The sequence below is a fragment of the Callithrix jacchus genome, chromosome 2 (genome assembly GCF_049354715.1).
Source record: "Callithrix jacchus isolate 240 chromosome 2, calJac240_pri, whole genome shotgun sequence".
Lineage (NCBI taxonomy): Eukaryota > Metazoa > Chordata > Mammalia > Primates > Cebidae > Callithrix > Callithrix jacchus.
In genome coordinates this window covers 165768201-165789134 of record NC_133503.1, presented here as the reverse complement: position 1 = coordinate 165789134, position 20934 = coordinate 165768201, and the positions used below count along the sequence as shown (strand labels likewise).

Here is a 20934-nt window from a genome sequence, read left to right as displayed (position 1 = left end):
TCACAGTTTATCTGCCTTTCTGCTCTTTTATGATAAGGCTTATTCTCCTAGCTGCATTTTGTTTTTCAAACAACATGTTTAAAATTTTTCTCTGCCACCAGAAAATACACCCTGGCTAAAACTGCTAGCTGTATACTCACTGCAGAATCTATGGGACAAGGACAGATAGGGTTTACCAGTTATGGACAAAGAAGGAGCTGTGAAAAATATTATCATCATCACCAGCATCATCAATAGACAGGCGTTACACACATTGAATATATTCTTGTTTGTAAGGAACATTTAAAGTTTATTAATAAAGAAAAATGGCATTGATAAAGAAAACAACAAATAAATATCTACAAACGTCATCAATAAAAGGAATATGTATAATATATAAAACAATATTTTATTATTAAATATTAATATGTACTCAAATATAAATGCAATATTTAATTAAAGGCAATTCAATCATATCTATAAGGTTGAGAAATTCAGCATATCATTAAGTGATTTCCCCTTAGTGGTCAAATAAAAACTTATTTAATATTATTGTTTTACTATTTATTTTTATAGAGATGGGGTCTCACTATGCTGCTTGGGCTGGTCTCAAAATTCTGGCCTTAAATGATTCTGTCTCTGCCTCCCAAAGAGCTGAGATTCCAGGTGTAAGTTACCATGTGCAGGCCTTATGTAATTTTAAAAAGACTTCAGACTCAATATATTTGCCTGATGAAACTATAAGTACTTTTTAAATAAAAATATAGTAGGTAAGCCTCAACCTATGTACCAGGTAGATTGTGTCCTATTTAAATCTTATATAGAAAGCAAAACAATAAGAATTTCCCCCCTTTGATGTAGTTGAGTTCATACTAACTAGCATTCTTGAATACTTTCAACATGAAAATCTTGAAACTATATTAATGTATGAAGCAAGACCAGTTTTGAGTTTAAAACCCAATAACTCATTTAAGAATGAATATTTAAGTATATATCAATTTTAAATCTTTCTAAAAGCCTTACAAATATAATTACTCATATGTACATGTATCTCTAATTGGTAAGAATGATTATAAGTAAACTCTGGATATATTGTAACAAATATAGTTTGGATGTGTGTCCACACCGAAATCTCCTGTTGAGATGGAATCCCCAATGTTGGAGGGGGGCCTGGTGGGAAGTGATTGGATCATGAGGGCAGATTTCTCATGAATGGTTTAGTACCATCCTCTTGGTACTATCCTCGTGATACTAGATGAGTTCTTGTGATATGTGGCCATTTACAAGTGTGTGGCACATCCCCCTCCACGCCCTCCCAGCAAAACATGCACACACAAATACTCTCTTCTCTCTGGCTCCTGCTCTGGCCGTTTGCCTGCTCCCTCTTTTCCTTCCACCGTGATTGTAAATTTCCTGAAACCTCCCCTGAGGCTGAGCAGATGACAGCATCATGTTTCCAGTATAACCTGCAGAACTGCAAACCAAATAAACCTTTTTTCTTTATAAATTACCCAGTCTCAGGTGTTTCTTTATAATAATGGAAGAAGGGACTGATACAGAAACCAATGGATGTCACTGTTGCTTCAAAACATAATCAAACGACTGTTTTGACTATTATTAAGACAAGAATATATACAATGCACATGCCATACCAGTAATGATGTAGTTAATCAACACTAGCAATATTTAAAGACACTATCAATACCACAAATTACACACACTAATTGAGTTTTCTCCATGTGACAAGTGCGTTACTGATTGCTACAAAGTTCACAAGTGAAACACATATTCTCAAATATCAGGAATCTCATAATCTTGTCAGAAGATATTATGAAACTGTTATAAAAAATAAAATAAATATTACCTGTCAAAGACATTGAAATCCTGGTGAGCTTCTACTTATAACAGAACAGAGTCAGTAAGCCTCAAACAGAATCAAAAAATATAAAATTGGACAAAATTGTTGAACAACCATCTAGCCATTTGTGCCTAGTATTCCATCATTGGAGTGCTAGGCATGTGGCTTGTGTAGATAAATCAAGAAGTGTTTCCCCATGAGAAACTGCTAGAGCTTCATGTAAGGATAGTGAAAGTTGGACCTTCTTGCCCACAAGTGCTTCCATGGCCCACCCTGTGACAGGTGGAGAGAGTCATGCCTTTTTATTCACATGTGCCTGGCCTTGAAAACCAGCAGCTTGGTTATCAAAGGAGCAAACCTGACCTGGTGGATGGAGTGAAACGCTGTGTGTGTGTTTGTTATTTGTCTGTTTCCTCTACTAAGAGCGGCAAACTTGGTAGAAAACAAATGAAAATCTGCCACTTTTGTAGCCTGCAGATACAATCCCAGTTCGTTGAGGAAGACTAGATAGCAATTTAACAAGGAGATCTTGGAAATGAGAGAGACGTGGAAAGTCCAAATAAGCTCTCTGGGCATCACTGAGTGACTGGGAATTTGCATACAATTCCAGGAAAGACCCAAGGCAGCACAGCAGAAGGTGAAAGTCAGGGAAACTTGAGAACTGAATGAATATTAAATGTGCTCCCTAACTGACACATGCATCTATCAGCAGAGGATAGAGGCCTTATGCACAAGGGACATTTCAGTAAAAACTCTGCTCACATCATTGGCTGACCCCTAAGCTATGTGGACATAGAAGCGAATTTTTAAAAAACTGAGCAAAGACAGCAACTACCTGCTTCTGAAAAGAAAGAGTCCACAGTTTAAATCTAACCAAACAACAAATGAACAAAGTGGTCAAACATCCAAAATAAAGTAAAATAAATCAAAATCCAGATCTTTCAAAATAACATCTAAAATGCTCTGTTTTTAAATGAAAAAAAAATTATAAGAAATTCTAAGAAGCCAAAAACTGTTACTTCTATTCAGGAAAAAAAAAATTGCGATGATTAGAAACTGACTCAAAGTGGGCCCAGACACTGGATTTATCACACAAAAGTTCAATACGTTATTTAAAATATATACAAAGAAGTAAAGGAAGCTGTGTTTAAGGAATGAAAGAAAAACATGTCAATTTCCTTACAAATTGGGTATCTCAAAAGAGAATATAAACTATTAAACTTGAGAAATTCTTGAAAATTATAATAACCGAAATTAAAAATGCAGTAGATGGGCTCAAGAGCAGACCAGAATAGACAAAGGGATCCTATAGAAACTGTCCAATGTGAATAATATGTAGAGAAAAGAGGTACACAGACCTGTGGAACAACGTCAAGCACATTGTCATATGTGCACAGGAATTCCAGAAGGAGAGGGGACAGACAGAAAAAGTAGCAGAAAAAGTATTCGATGAGATAATGTCTAAGACTTCCCAAATCTTATTTTTTTAAAATCTAAGAAGCTCATTGGACCCCTACATAGAAAAAACACGAAGAGCTCCACACTGTTGTCAAATAACTGAAAGCCAAAACGCAGAGGAAGTCTTGAAAGCAGCAAGAGAAAAATTATTATGCAGAGGGGAACAAAATATGATCACTGAATTCTAAGCAGAAAGGATGTGAGCCACAATAGCATACTTAAATGTAGATGAAAAAAACATGAATGCAGAATTCTATGTCCAGTGAAACTATTTTTTAATTGAAGAAACAGGAAGATATTCATAGACATACAAAAACTGAGAGAATTCATTTCTAGGAGACCTGTCCTACGATGAATACTGAAAAAATAATTCAAGTTGAAAAGAGGACAAAAACAGTAATTCAAACTAGATGAATCATATAGAGCCCCAGAAATTATAAATAAGAAGATAAATACAAATTGTATATATATACATAAATGTACACATAGATAGGCAAATAGTATATTGGAACTATTTTGGAATGAAAATGTCATATTCCATTGTAATTAAGTATCATCATACTGAAGGAAATTGTGATAATTTAAAGATGTATATTGTAACAGTTTGAGCAACCACAAACAAAATTATTAAAAATTATAGCTTAGTCAACTGAGAAGCTAAAAATGACAGTCTAAAGCATTTTAACAAGAAAAAGGCAGTAAAGAAAAAGAAATATTAAAGACAAGAGAGAAAACCAACAGCAAAATAACAAACAATCCAACCACATTGATCATTACAGTAAACATGAATTGACGAAGTATTCCAATCAAAAGACAGAGTTGCACCTATCTGCTGTCTATTAGAGACAAACTCAAGGTTCAAAGGCGCAAATTGGTTGTAATAAAGGATAAAAAAATATATCATGCAAAAAATATCCATAAGAAAGCAGGAATAACTACATAAATCAGACAAAATAGACTTTAAGACTATAAATATTACTAGGAAAAGAGAGAACTAGAACTATGTCTTAATGCTAAAAGGCCAGTATACCAGGAAATATAACAATTATAAATGCATACACCCCTCAAAATAGTTCTTTAACATACATGTAGCAAACCTGAGAATGGAAAAGAGAAATAGATAATTTAAAATGTGTGGAGGAAGATTTCAATATTTTACTCATTGGCATGACTAGAGACAAAATAAATAAGGTTGTAGACTTATAGAATACTATCAACCCAACTGGCATATATAGTGCACACCAGCAAATGACTGAAGAATACATGTTCTATTCAAAAGACATGGAACAATATCCAGGGTAGATGATATGTTAGTCTGGTAGACTCCATGTTATTAAGATGAAAATTATTCCCAATCAATTTGTAACATCGACATAATCTCTATGAATATCTCTGAAGGCTTATGTTTTTGGTGTGTATAGGAACTGACATGCTGATTCTAATATTTGGAAATTCAAAGGTCCTAGCACAGCCAAAACAATTTTAGAGTTTAGAGTTAAAAAGAAAAACAACCTGTGGAAGATTTAGCATACCTGATTTCCAAGCTTACTGGGAAGTTGCAGTAATCAAGATAGTGTGACATAATAATGGTAGATGAATATGTCAAAGGGAGAGGAATAGAAGGCCAGAATGAAGCCCTCATGTAGTCAAACAATTTCTTTTAATGATGCCAAGACCATTCAATAGAGAAATAAAAATCTTTCAATAAATCATGCTCAAACAACTGGATATCTGTAGGAAAAATATGTAGATCCTCACATTACACACAAAAATTAATTCAAAACATGTCATAAATTTAAATGTAAGAGTTAAAACTATAAAACTTCTAAAGAAAAACATGGGAGAAAATACCTGTTACTTTTGATAGGGCAATTTTTATTTATATATGACACTAAGAACATAATTTGTAAGACAAAATATTGATAGATTGCACTACACAATTAATCGAGAGTACTTTACTCTTTAAAAGACACCATTAAAGATAAGAAAAACCGCAGGCTGAGATAAAATGTTTGTAAATCATCTGACTTAAATTACTTACATCTAAAGTATAAAAACCCCATATAACTTGACAATAATCTCATGATCGAATTTAAAAACAGGCAACAGACGTAAATAGAAAGTTCACCACAGAAGATCACAAATGACTAATAGATTTAAAGTTAAATCTAAAGCACATAGAGTCTCCAGTTTATTAGTAATTAGGGAAATGAAAATTAAAACCACATGAGACAGCATTACACATCCAACTAGAATGACTCAAGTCAAGAAGAGTAAAAATAGCCAAGGTTGGCAAGGATTTGGAAGAACAGAAACCCTCACATGGTGCTGATGGAAATGAAAAATGATAGTGACATTGTGGATAACATTTGTCAGTTTCTTAAATAATTTAGCATATGCATCTCATTTGACTCAGAAATTCCATTCTCAGATATCTACACAAGATAAATTAAAACATATGTCCATATAGACTTGTAAATAATGTTCATACCAGCATTATTCATAATTGCCAAAAATTGAACACGATTCAAATGTCTATCAAATGATGAACAAGTAAGAAAATGTGATACATCTTTACAATGGAATACTACTACTTAGCAATGAAAAGAATTACTGACATATGGCAATGACGTAGATTAACCTCAAAGCCATACACTTAAGAAAAAAAAGTCAGACATAGAATTCTGTATATTCTATTATTTTATTTACATGACATTTCTGGAATAAGCAAAATTGCAGAGATAGAAAGCCTATCAGTGGTTTCCTGGGCCTAAAATGGGAGCATGAATTGACTACAAGTGGGTATGTGGATGTTTTCAGGGGTTGTTATTCATGTCCTAAATCTAAATGAAAATTACGGCTGTACAACTGTACAAGTTTACCAAAAATTGTCAAACTCTATGTTTACAATAGGTCAAATTGTGTTATGTAAATTACATCTCAATACAATTGTTAAAAATAACAGCCATATTATCTATAGATCTTCTTTTACTGACTATCTGAAAATATTCTTTAAAATTTTATTACTGAGGACAAGATTTACAGTTTAGTAAAAATTATATCACTGCCTTTATTAAGCCCTTTTATTAATTTTATTTGTCAATACTCTGAGAATATATTTATAAAATCAGAAAAGTGCTTTTCATTGTCGGTATAAAATTCTCATAGCCAGCATTTATGTTTCCATAACATATAGAAAATATATCTTAAGAATAAAAACTAAAATAAATTTATTTCACTGATTCCTAACCAGTGTTTGAATATCTTTGAGGTCCGTGGTGATTCAATACTGGAAAAATCAATCAAAGATAACACACATTAGAAACAAATGTGTAATGCCGCAACATATGCCTAACAGACTACTCCCAAACCATCCACAATTTCTCTTCACTCCACAGGCATGAGAAAGGCGGAACATCTGAGAGAAGACTGTGGCTGTGAAAAGGGGCTTTGAGAATTTGTTTCCAATTTTAAATGGCCAAGTTATGGTGAGGCTAGAAAGAGTCTGTTTCCAAGCCAGTTGTTAGCATGGGCAAAGAGAACTCCTTTTAAAATTTGAATTACATAGTAGCTAAAGACATGTTGTTAATAACACTTTGGAGTTCTGCTACACAGACCGTTGCCATGTATAGATATGCAATGTATAAATATATGCATGTATAGACATATGCATGTATAGATATACTTTTATTAATTGAAATACTGCTATAAGATTTTCAAGTGTCAGAACAATGCATGTACTCTTATGGATAATGATACCTTTTGTCATGTTGTTTGGTGTTTTATGCATTGTAAGGGCACCGTAGCATCTATTTTGCTCAACTAGTGTGTTTAAACTAGGAGATATATTTTCATTTTTTTATTAAGCCATAGTGCTTTATTCAATAGGTGAAATTATTCACAACGATCAACACTTTCATATCACAAATCCAAAATCCAGTATAGTTGAACTTCCACTGGAGAAAGGGTTCATGTCAAGTTGTAGAGAGCAGTCAGCTCTTACTATCTCTTCAACGTTTTCTTCTCCATTCCCCAGCTCACATTTAGAGAGAGGGACATGAAGTGACAGAGTCTGCTGTGATTCACAAACCTTCTCAGATTAACGCTGAGCAGGGCACAGTTCAGAACCTGTTTTGTGGATACACTGGGAGAATATATCCGTTTTTCACGATGTAGAGTTTGATGTAATGCTGTTAGGTAACCAATTTGAAGTGTTCATAGTAAATGTCTGTAAGCTTCCCAAAGGAAAAGCCCTGGACTTGAAGCTAGGCACCCTGGGTTTTAGTTTCACTGCTTACTAGCTTCCTGTCTGAGTAAGTTATGACCTCTTCGAACTTCTGTATTTTCATGTGTTCACTGAGGATATTATGTAATTAGTTATTTCTGATGTTTCTTTTAGCTATTATATTCTCTAACTTTTCTGACTTTAAGCTTGATGGTATTTCCATACATCCTCCCCTTCTCACTCTAATCATGGGGATTTCTGCAATGTACGAAGCATACAGGAAGACTGCTCTGTGAAATTATCACTCTGGGAGAGAATCTTGGGTGAGAGATGTAAAGAGATTGTATGCTGCATTCTTCATGTGCTTGCACTTGTTTCTCAGTCTCTTTTAATGTCTGATATGAGGCCTCGTGGTGTTTTATGTGTGTGGTCAAAAACAGAGTGATCAGAGGGAACCATGGAAAGGAAACAAACAAAAAAGTCTAGGTACTCAGGAATAATGATACTTTAAGCACAGTAGTAGAGATTTGTTGTACATCCCACAGAGCAGAGTACCTTCGATCCCTGTCTGTATCCATTAATAGATAGTCTTAAGAAACACAGCAATTTCAGTGAGTTAGGCAGGTGCTAGATGAGAAATAGACCCTGATCTCTTCATAACAAGTCACAGCATCCTTTTCTTGGATAGTACTGAAGACTAATTAAGCATCAAAGCTCTCTTCCTCTGACCCTCTTCCCAAGTTCGAAACAGTCTGTTTCTCTTTCAATTATGACATGAGTAACCAGTTTATAGGAAAAATGTTTATAATATAACTATCTTAAAGCTACTGACATTTGTTTAGAGTTTTTAGGCCAATGAATTTAATTGAATATTTAATGGAAAAGCACAATTATTTCTATGGCTTGGCAGAAAGCAAGTCTTAGAGCTCATTAAGAACTGAAGGTCAGAGGAGAGACAGGCAGACAGATCAATAAAAAACAAATTATAAAACAGATTTCCATGAATAGTTTTGCCTAATTTTCCCTGCACTTGCTGCACTTTCCTGTTTAAAGTCATTAGAATGAAGTGCTGTGTTTCTGAGAGTTACATAAGAGTGATAGAGTGATAATACATTTATCACCTTGGGAATTATCTTTGGTACCAGTGGTATGCTCGGTTTGCCATGCCCTTTAAATTAAGCATTATAATAAATCTATTGAAGAAGACCTTTGTGCTTGGAATTATAGTTCTGTAGAATATGGCTGCTATGATTTGAATGTTTCCTCCAAAACTCAAGTTGAAACTTAATCCCCAGTGTGGCAGTATTGAGAGGTGAGGCCTTTAACAGGTGATTGGATCATGAAGGCTCTGCCTTAATAAATGAAGTAAGCCACTCATAAATTAATGGAGTAATGGGTTAATAGATTAATAGTTTATCATGGGAGTGGAACTGTGGATTTACACCAAGTGGAGGAGAGACCTGAGCTAGCACATTAACAGACTCAGCCCCCTTGCTACAGATGCTCTGCACCTCCTTACAACTGTTCAATGTCCCCACCAGCAAGCAAGCCCTCACTTAATGCTCTCTACAGTTAGGGCTTCCAAGCCTCCTGACTGTAAGATGTTTCTTATACATTATCCAATTTCAGGCATTCTGTTATAAGTAATAGCAAATGGACTAAGACAGTGTCTATGGAAAGAAAACTGCTTCTGGCTTCCAAGGCAAGTCCAGTTACGTTAGTATTCCGAGTCACTAAGGATCTTTCTCCTGGGAAGCAGCTGAGAGGGTGAGCTCATGGGGACAGCACTCTCAGGAGTTGAGAAACTTTTGCAGCTGCCTCCACCAAGCCAAGTATTTCTCTTCTGGCTCCTAAGGTCAACACTGAAATCCTTCCTTCTGGTTGTTTTCTGTCCACTGTAGAGAGATATATTTTTTTCCCCCACAGGGTGAAATCTGGCCCAGAAATATTCAGCTTCAAATCTTAATATTTTGTGATGCCAGTCAGTGGGTAAATGTGAATACAATTGGCAATCTTTTGCCTTATTAGATAGTTACTAAAATTTAGCTATGCTAGGCAGACACAAATAATGCTTCCGACTATTCCACATGCTTTCCTTAATTGTATTTCCCTGAATCTGCTCTAGGGAAGTTTTTTTTTTAGCAGATGTTCCGACAATCTGGAACTGCCCTAGCAATTAATTTTTATAGCCCATGGGTTCCGAATATGTTAAATGGAAATATGCCTACTGGAAACATGTGTGTTGTTGACACTTTTTATAGAAACAGCTAACGGTATATTGCGGCAAACATCTCATTTATGGGAAGTTAACTTTTTTCTTCTCTGAAGCATTGCTTGGACATTCTTCTATTCTATTGCCACACAGTTTGTTAAAATGCTAGATATTCTTTGCTTTGAGCATTTGACTTTTCCCATTGAGTTCTCTGACGCTACCTTTGGGGTGTGTGTGTACACATACATATACACACATGAGCAGATATACAGGTGGTTTCTTCCATCCCTCATCTACCTCTGACCACTTCATTAAGCTCCTCAGTCTTACCTATCTTTCCTCACTTGTATCAATAGATGACCATGGATTTTGAGATTTCAAAACCACTAGTTAATTGACTCCATTCAAGCTCCACATGAGTGTGCTTGCCATCTCTAATGTGTTATTTTCTGGAAAGCATGTATATATAGGTACTTCGGTGATTATTAAAAAGATTTTTATTATCTTTCAGACTTCCATCAGATTTGTGCTCAAAATTTACAGCACAAAGAGTAACGAGAATGCCAGAAACACTGTTTGATGAATTTTTGTTGACTCTTTACAAATACATATGGGTTATAAAATGATTTGTAATTAATTAATTAAATTTCTTCATAGTTTTACATTTTAATAATTATTAATATTTTATTCTGTATGTCTTTCTTATTCTCTGGGCATGTAAAGAATACAGTATCACATTTCACCTTCATCTAATGAGAGTTAAATTGTTGTAAACATCAGGGAGTTTCAGAAGTGCAACTTTTACTACCACATGAAAGTGTTCCCCGGTCCAAACTGTCCCACATCCGAATTTCTCTCTGTTTGCTCCTTTAACTAGCTTTTCTTGGAAGTACTGATGGCTTTTTTTTGTTTTCAATTAGGCTTCTCTAACCTTGAAAAGACATGAGCAGGCCCTGAGAAAATGAGTAACCAAAGAAGTAAAAGGAAAACTAAGAGAAAGGCTGGGAGCTGTGGCTCCTCCCTGTAACCCTAGCACTTTGGGAGGCCGAGATGGGCAGATGACTTTCAACATGGTGAAACCGCATCTTTACAAAAAATACAAAAATTAGGTGGGGGTAGTGTTGTGCACCTGCAGTCTGAGCTACTCAGGGGGCTGAGGTAGGAGGATCACTTGAACCGTGGGAGGCAGTGCAGTGAGGTGACATTGTGACACTGCACTCCAGCCTGAGCGGCAGAGTCTCTGTTTCAAAAAGAAAGAAAAGACAGCAGCAACAACAAACCTAAGAAAAAGAGGTTTTTCTGGGAACTGAAGGACAAAAAGAGTGATTAACGGTGTCCAGTGCTGATGGGTATCAGCCTGCAATAAGGACTGAGATGCTGCCATTGACTTAGGAACATGGAGGTCATTTCAGTGGAGTGCTGATAACAGCATAGTTGGTGTGGATTCAAGAAAAAAAAGGAAAAAAGTTGTAGACAGGAAGCATTGGTAAGTTCATACAAAAATTTTGTAGTAAGGAGAAGCAGAGAAATGGAGCAATGAATGCAAGGAGAAAAGTCACCTAATGTTTCTAATTTTTATTTAATAGAAAATAATTTTGAATAGTATTATTAATATTTTCCTCATTGAAAATTTATGATTCAAAGAAGAGAAAGGGAAAGTCATTGGAATCACATTTTCAAGTAGGTGGGATGACATAGACTTCAAGGGGCTGGTTTGACCATAGGTTCACAGGAAATTCACTATGAGGAGGGAAGGCTGAACATGTGGTAGATAGTTAGATTTTTGGCAGGAGATTTCAGAAGGAACTTTATGGCTGCTTTTATTTCCTCCATGAAATAGGAAGCAATGCTTTTAGCTATTTTATTTTTAATTTTAGCTATTATACACACATCAGAGGCCTGAGCAGACGCCTCTGGTGCACTGCCTCTGTTTCCTGGGCCCTCCTCTGAGTTCAATCACAGCAGCGGTAGAGAATCTTTGAGTTCAGACTTGCTTTGGCATTCTTGTGTTGTGTTCCTACCCAAGGCCATTCTGAAGCCTTGCCGGCAGTAAGAATAACCCAGGAGCCCCAGTCAATGTAGAACAAGAACCAATGAATGATTTCAGTCTTCTTTACAGGAGAATTTGTTTCACTGGATAGAACCTTCGATCTTGTCCTTCAGGGGCAATTCTGGACAGCATGCTGTACACTTCTTAGGGCGAGCTAACCAAACCGAGCCCCCATTGCCCTTGTCCTCCATGAGTGACTTTCCTTACAGACAATCTGAGCTCAAATACTTGACTCAGGCTCTGTTTTGTGACTATTTAAATAAAAAGAATATTTAAAACCACAGAAGGCACTGAAAATAAGAAAAAATAAATCTCAGCTAATGTAGATAACAATATTTAGAAACTAAATTTTAACCTCCAACTCCCTGGTAGCCAAAGCTTGCAGAAAGAAAAGGTGAACAAAATGTTTACTGTTGTCTCACAAAAAGGAGGATACTGATTCATTTGGAGAAATTAATTTGCCTCTTGGAAAAAAAATTATAAAGAAAAGACAAACATGGATAAGACATTATAGTACCTTAAAATGAAACATTGTGGTGAGGCAGTCATATTTCTCACATTTCTCCATCAGAAAAGCTGAGATCTTGATGTGGTTTCTGCACAGTTGAGTCTGTGTAATCAAGGATAGGTAATGCATCTTAAGTTTATCATCTACATGCTTCAGGTCACTCCAAAATCAAAAGAGCATGCTGTACTATGATATTGCTGTCTAAAAACCTGACATGTTTTTTAAAAAGGTAGAATATGAAAATCTAAATCTGGTTAAATATTTTCTCTTGTTGTATAGACCTTAAAATAATCCAACAATGCTTGGATCTGATTTGTAATTGGGCTGGCAAACTTCTCTCCCCTTAGAAACAGATGCATAGTCTAGATTTCTAAAGCCAAAAAAAAAGGCAAACATGTCACACCTAAAACAACAGTGTCCTTCACGTTTTAAAAAAGGATTGGCTGAGATAAGAATGCCTTGACTAGTTAAAAAAGATGGTTTTTGTCCTATTGTTTATAGCCAGCATTATGCAATCAGAGTAAGCATGCTAATGTCTGACTTTTCTATGTAGCTGATCAGTCCACAAATAGTAATTTTGTGAAAGATTACAAGCAGAAACTTCTACCAATGCACTCTGCCCTAGTTTGTAGAGGGAAGTTTTTTTTTTTCTCCCCCCTGAGGAGTCCAAGGCATATTTGAAATACTAGTATAAAGGATCCAGCATATGTTACTTCTTGTATTCAGCTAGTGTTTCACCAGAGAAACAGAACCAGTAGGAAACACATATTAAGACGTTGGAGGCTAAGTTCAAACTCCACAGGGCGGCTATCAGGAAGGGCAGGGTGGAACTTTCAGATACCAAGTAAAGCTGTTTCCCAGAAGTGGAATTTCTTCTTTTTTAGGAAAGCCTCAGTTCTACTCAAGGCTGTCCAACTGATTAAAGCAGATCCACCCAGATTACACGGAATAATCCTCCTTACTAAGGTCAATTAATTACAGTTTAATCACATATGCAAATTATTTTCATAGCAACACCTATGTTAGTGTTTGACTAACAGGACTATAGCCTAGCCAGGTTGATATATAAAGCTGATCCTCACACCCCTAAATAAGAATCATTAATTCTCAGGCTGTAGCAACACAGAGGCAGTCTCACAACGTTTGTTTGGATAAAAGCAAGTGAGAAAAAAAGAATTGTGAAAACCCTCTTGGCAGTATCTTTCTGATGAAGCACTTTGTGTTTAATATTGTCTCTTCTTCAAGTATAGCACTAATCTCTCTTAAATATCCAAATGCTTGTTATCAAAATGTCTTGGGGTCTCCAGGGATTTATGACTGAATCAGATACTTTCTCTGTGGAATCTCCACAGACATTCTGATTTCTCAGGATATCTTTTGTGAACTCACTGAATATCCTTGAATAACTATCAAAAAGATCCAAAACTTTCCTGTCAGAGAAATCCCAGTAACAACTCTTACCATGGTTGCAGAGACATTTGCATTTGCCAGATTTCGAGGGCATGCACAAGAAATACCTCTCATGCCACATGGTACATGTACTAATAACACTGGGAGGCCTGTGTCAAAAACTAGTTGCTCAGAGTGTGACACTCGCCCATATAAAGATGATCTGATCCCCGAGAGCTCACTAGCTAGATTTCTAAAGCAGGATCTTACTATGCTGTATCCTTATCCTTAAGGCTCTTTATACCAGTTTAAAAGTTTAACTTGCATTCCTAAAATAATGGATTTATCTGGAAAGGTTATGTGGCCCAGCAATCATAAATATTTTTAAAAGGAAATGAGAATGGCTGGGCTATGTTATATGATCACTGTTTAATGGGACGTTAGCTGTGCAGGTTCTTGGCTGTTGCATTGTTTTCTTGGTTGTAGTAACTAAATCTGGGGAACAGGCTGCTGAGGAATAAAATTACATAGGGGATAAGAACAGAGTTGACATTGATTGCACAGCTTGTCTTGAAAATCTCTCATCAGTATGGAAAACCAAAACATTTGGAAAAAAAATAGGACCTACAAGAATTACAAATCCCCTGTGAGAAATGTGAGCAGAGAATACAGTCTACTCTCTCCTTATAGACTCATCTTTTGCCTTTAGCTGGCCTTTGTGTTTTACAAAAACTCAGTTGGCGGGAATGTGAATCAGTTCATTATCATGCTTTGTTTTCCCTCCCTGCCATTTTTTGAGGGGATGAGGAATTGAAAATTCCCATGTTTCATTCCTGGCTTTTTCAATAGCTTTGTTTTTATTACAAATGTTACAGGTAGAAAAAAACTGCTGCCCATGCAGAATAGAAAGATGTGCAGTGCCAATCAGCTTGACTTATTATCAACCTATATTCATAGCTGAGTTGTGTGTGGGATTTCAAATTGTACTGACATTCTGAATATCTTCCTGCACTAACTTTTAACATAACTACTGTTGTGAAGTTAAGAAAATAACAGAAGCTCTAAATTAAAAGTTGGACCTAACATTGTACTTTTAAATGCATTATCCCTTCAGATAGGCATTATAAGAAACTAACTACACATTTATATGATCAAATTGTTATCATGTTCTTGAAAATTTACTTGTTTGAATTTTCTTCAGAGCCTGTGCATATTTTTCAAGACAGAAATGCAATACGTATAAAATTTAGACTCTCATACATTTGTTTAAGTTCTTTGTAGATTCTGGATATTAGCCTTTTGTCAGATGGATAGATTGCAAAAATGTTTTTCCAGTCTGTTGGTTGCCAGTTCACTCTAATGATAGTTTCTTTTGCTGCGCAGAAGCTCTTTAGTTTAATTAGATTACATTTGTCTATTTTGGCTTTTGTTGCCATTGCTTTTGGTGTTTTAGTCATGAAGTCCTTTCCCATGCCTATGTCCTGAATGGTATTGCCTAGGTTTTCTTCTAGGGGTTTTATGTTGTTAGGTCTTATGTTTAAATCCTTAATCCATCAGAGTTAATTTTTGTGTAAGGTATAAGGAAGGGGTCCAGTTTCAGCTTTCTGCTTATGGCTCGTCAGTTTTCCCAACACTATTTATTGAATAGGGAATCCTTTCCTCATTGCTTGTTTTAGCCAGGTTTGTCAAAGATCACATGGTTGTAGATGTGTGACGTTGCCTCCGAGGCCTCTGTTCTGTTCCATTCGTCTGTATCTCTGTTTTGGTACTAGTACTGTGCTGTTTTGATTACTGCAGCCTTGTAGTATAGTTTGAAGTCAGGTAGCGTGATGTCTCCAACTTTTTTTTTTTCCTTAGGATTGTCTTGGCTATGAGGGCTCTTTTTTCATTCCATATGAAGTTCATGATATTTTTTTCTCCCAATTCTGTGAAGAAAGACAATGGTAGCTTGATATGGATAGCATTGAATGTAAAAATTACTTTGGGCAGAATGGCCATTTTCACGATATTGATTCTTCCTAACCATGAGCATGGAATGTTTTTCCGTCTGTTTGTGTCCTCTCTTATTTCTTTGAGCAATGGTTTGTAGTTCTTGAAGAGGTCCTTCACATCCCTTGTTAGTTGTATTCCTAGATATTTTATTCTCTTTGCAGCAATTGTGAATGGGAGTCCACTCATGATTTGACTCACTGTTTTTCTATTACTGGTGTATAGGAATGCTTGTGATTTTTGCACATTGATTTTGTATCCTGAGTCTTTGCTAAAGTTGCTTATCAGCTTAAGGAGATTTTGGGCTGATATGATGGGATCTTCTAAATATACAATCATGTCATCTGCAAATAGAGACAATTTGGCTTCCTCTTTTCCTAATTGAATACCCTTTATTTCTTTTTCTTGCCTGATTGGCCTGGCCAGAATTTCCAGTATGTTGGATAGGAGTAGTAAGAGAGGGCATCCTTGTCTTGTGCCAGTTTTCAAAGGAAATGCTTCAAGTTTTTGCCCATTCCGTTTGATATTGGCCGTGTGTTTTTCATAAACAGATTTTATTATTTTGATGTCTATTCCATTGATACCTAGTTTATTGAGAGTTTTTAGCATAAAGAGCTGTTGAATTTTGTCAAAGAATTTTTCTGCATCTATTGAGATAATCATGTGGTTTTTGTCTTTGGTTCTGTTTATGTGATGGATTACATTTATAGATTTGTGGACGTTGAACCAGCCTTGCATCCCTGGGATGAAGCCGACTTGGTTGTGATCCATTAAGCTTTTTGATGTGCTGTTGGATTTGGTTTGCAGGATTTTATTAAGGATTTTTGCATCAATGTTCATCATGGATATTGGCCTGAGGTATTCTTTTTTACTTGTGTCTCTGCCAGATTTTGGCAACCCAATCAAAAAGTGGGCAAAGGATATGAATAGACACTTCTCAAAAAAAGACACTTATGCAGCCAACAAACATAAAAAAAAAACCTCATTATCACTGGTCATTAGAGAAATGCAAATCAAAATCACATTGAGATACCATCACATGCCAGTTAGAATGGCAATCATTAAGAAATCAGGAGACAACAAATTCTGGAGAGGATCTGAAGAAATAGGAATACTTTTACACTATTGATGGGAGTCTAAATTAGTTCAACCATTGTGGAAGACTGTGGTGATCCTTCAAGGATCTAAAACTAGAAATACCATTTGACCTAGCAATCCTATTACTGGGTATATACCCATAGGACTGCAAACCATTCTATCATAAAGACACATGCACATGTATGTTTATGGTGACACTACTCACAATAGTAAAGACTTGGAACCCACTCAAATGCCCATCAAAGATAGACTGGATAAAGAAAATGTGGCACCTATACATCATGGAACACTGTGCAGCCATAAAAATGGATGAGTTTATAACCTTTGCAGGGACATGGATGAAGCTGGAAACCATCATTCTCATCAAACTGACACAAGAACAGAAAACCAAACACTGCATGTTCTTACTCAAAAGTGGGAGTTGAACAATGAGAACACATAGACACAGAGAAGGGAGCATCACACACGGAGACCTGTCAGTGGGTAGGGGACTAGGGGAGGGATAACAGGGTGTGGGGGGATTGGGGAGGGATAGCATTAGGAGAGATACCTAATGTAGATGAAGGGGTGATGGATGATGCAGCAAACCACCATGACACTTGTATACCTATGTAGCAAACCTGCATGTTCTGCACATGTACCCCAGAACTTAAAGTATAAAACAAAGAATAAAAAAATAAAAAATATTGGAGTCAAGTTTCAAGCATAGTTATCAAGTAAATAATTCCACCTCTAATCAATAGATAATTCTGAAATAGTATGAACTAGAAGCTATATATGGATATATAACAAATCTGAAAATAATTTTTCAAGAGGATTTTCCAAAAAGTCCCTTGAGTTGTGACTCACATATTATTTTTGCAGAGGCACAACACCCACTTGGATGTCTATTATTGGATATGTTCATTTTAGAAAGGGACTTCATATATGTACAACTTTTTTTAGATATGATAAATTGCTTATACATGGCTTAAAGTTACCAATATATTATTATTTTACTAGGGAGTCTGATAAGATGAATTATTGATAGAAAATTTTCACATTTACCGATATCCAGTTTTTCTCTCCTTCTAGAGACATGGCTGGATTTCAATTTTCCACCTGCCTATAATTAGGCAGGGCCGTGTGACTAGTTCTGACCAATAGGTTATGAGGGAAGGTGATGTATGCAACTTCTTTGCTGAAATAGCATAAAGCCCTTGTATAATTTCTTGTGCTGCAACAAAGAGGACCACATATTCTACAAGATGCAGCTAAAAGGCTGTGAAACATACATCCACCTGGATCTCTGAGTGACTATGAAGCACCAGGCCCTACCCATTCTGCTCTTGATATGTTAGTTTAACAACAGATGACTTTTGTTGTGCTTAGGTATCATGTCTTTATGATTGTTGTTAGCACAGGAAAATAATGGAATCAGACTAATACTATAAATATGTATTTATTTTCTTACTTTAGAATTTAAAGAATGTTGAGTGTCATTTGACCTTATGGTAAGACCTAATTAACGTGTTATTTCCATCCTGCATGGTTCCTCTCTTACTACTAGTCACTAGTTATCAGGTAAAACACGGGAGATAACAAAAGTACTGGGGTGACTATTCAAAGGGACTTATGATGGTTGGGTGGGGAGAGTGACCTTCAAGAATCTCTAAAATATATATAATTCTCTGTTCTACTTAGGCCATTGCAGAACTAGATTATTCTTTAATAGTATTTCTAATAATGAATTGGTCTTCTAAACCTTTGCTTAAATTTGGTATTTAGGCAATATCTTATCTCATAGAGATAATGTCAAATACTTAAACCAGTTTTTACTAATGCATTAACAAAAAGAACATCACCATGCTGAACGAAGAAGATAACTTTTGATGGGAGGTATTATTTAGAAAAGATTCTGAATATATCCCAGTCTTGTTCCAGATGGGTGTTCCTGCGTGGAAACCTACACTCTGCAAACAAGATATGTCATAAGAAAACAATTCTTTGCAAAAGGAAAGGGACCTAAAAGGAATTAAAGAAGCAAGAGATAAAAGGGAAGGAGCCCATATACACTATTTCATATTTTGAGATTTGGGCTACTGCTCATACTGACTTTGAATCTGTTCTTCTGTTTTCCTTTATCTTTTGGGGCCTTTTGGGAGGTGGAGGGTTAGGGGCAGTGGGTGGGGGGATGGGGAGGGATAGCATTAGGAGAAATACCTAATGTGGATGACAGGGTGATGGATGCAGCAAACCACCATGGCATGTGTATAACAAACCTACACATTCTACACATGTACCCTAGAACTTCAAGTATAATAAAAAAATTAAAAAAAATCACTTATATGTTTAATTTAGTGATGATGCTAATGAAGATTCATCACACAAGTTAGTAATTACAGCCACCCTTAAATCTCTTTTTGGAGATTTTGTTTTCCAGTTCATCTCATGCTAGTCACAACTTGAAAATGAACAGAGTAGGAACACATTGAACCTAATTAAATTGTGAATAATTTCCATTATTTCTTCAGTGGTCATGCTAACCTTCTTCCTCTAGTTGGAGAGAGGTATTAGATTTTATGAGGTTGTGTTAATTTATTTAAAGTGTTTTCTTAAAAAACAAATTTCAAGTATTGGCCGTATAATAACCTAACCAAAAGAGGTTATAGTTATTGAATATACTGTCATAAAATACATTCATAAGACAGTCAGGAAAAGTACCACTTCTATTTATAGAAGGACACTATTTGAGCCAAAGTAAAACTTTTATTGTCTTAGAGGGGCTGGTTTTATTTTAAAAGAAATGACCTTCATACATTGCAACCACTGGTTATAGAAATGAAGCAATTAAAGTAATACTAAAATAGCAACATTAAAATAATTAGTAATACTAAAGCATCAGCATTAAAATGATCAGTCACAATAGTGAGAGTGAGTCAAAGGCTCAGAAAAACGCACAAACCCAGTGAATATTTTATTACTTAAACACATAGGTTTGTTCAAATAAATAAAAGTGGGTTCCTGGATATTGCAGAGGGAGTTGAGTATCATTTTTGGGAAACCCAGCCTAAGCTATAATACCTTTGGCTGTCTAAACATAACGAGAGATTAGCATTCTGAACTCAGTCATGCCAGAAACAAAGGGAGATAGAAAATAAAGCAAGTTCCAGTACTTTTATTTTTAGTTATAGTTTCAAGGTCATCTTTGGGAAATTTGTAGCACCATGTACGAGAAGGTTGTGTAGTATTCATAAGTAATTAATTCAAAAGCTCCTTGAAAGGTTCTGATTTGTCTCAACGTCCTTGAAAGCCACTGTCAAACTCAAGGTTATAATACAGCAGAGAAAGATCAGATAATCTCCCTTCCTATCAGCCTGCTAGGGCTGCCATAACAAAATACGAAACTGGGTGGCTTAAACGACAGCAGTTTTTTTAATCACCAATCTGGAGTTTGGAAGTCTAAGTTCAAGGGCCAGCAGGTTAGGTTTCTCCTGAAGTCATTCTCATTAGTTTGCATACAGTCGTCTTCACTTTGGGTCCTCAAGTAGACTTTTCTCTGTGCATACACATACCTACTATCTCTTTCTCTTCTTGTAAGGACATCAGTCATGTTGAATTAGGGCCCACCCATATGACCTCATTTTCTGTTTAATTACATCTTTGAAGTTCCTATTTCCAGCTACAGTCATGTTCTAAGGTACTGAAGGATTAGGGCTTCAACCTGGGAATTCTGGAAGTGGGTACAATTCAACCTGGAACCACCACACAGATGTTATGTTAACAGCAAATATTTTCAGTGTAAGAAACCAGGGAATAAGGATTTAGAAGGCTTATAAGCAATAATTTGCTGGAGCAGGCCCATACTAGCTTGAAAGAGCTAACTGCAACATTTTCAGGAGTTTTGTAAGCTGGTTGTTTAAACCATCCAGTATTAAAAACTAAATTTATTTAGAATTACAATTAAATGACATATAAGAAATAAAGTTAATGTCCATCACTCCTAATTGCTTACTGTATTTTACTATTTTCTATGCCTGGCATGTTGCACAATGCCTAAAAATTACATCCGCTTGAAAGAAAGTGACATTAGTAAAAATCTGTGTTTATAGAATGCATGATTTGGAAGATCTTTGAGGGCCACAAAAAAACAGGAACTTGAGGAATGGAGGCATGGATAAAAAAGGGA

The 20934-nt window shown here is 35.8% G+C and overlaps 1 long non-coding RNA gene across 1 annotated transcript in view; it reads left to right on the top strand.

The window, feature by feature from the left end:
- LOC144581513 (uncharacterized) overlaps window positions 1-20934 on the top strand; it is a 37628-nt gene that overhangs the window by 13814 nt on the left and 2880 nt on the right. The window lies entirely within an intron of this gene.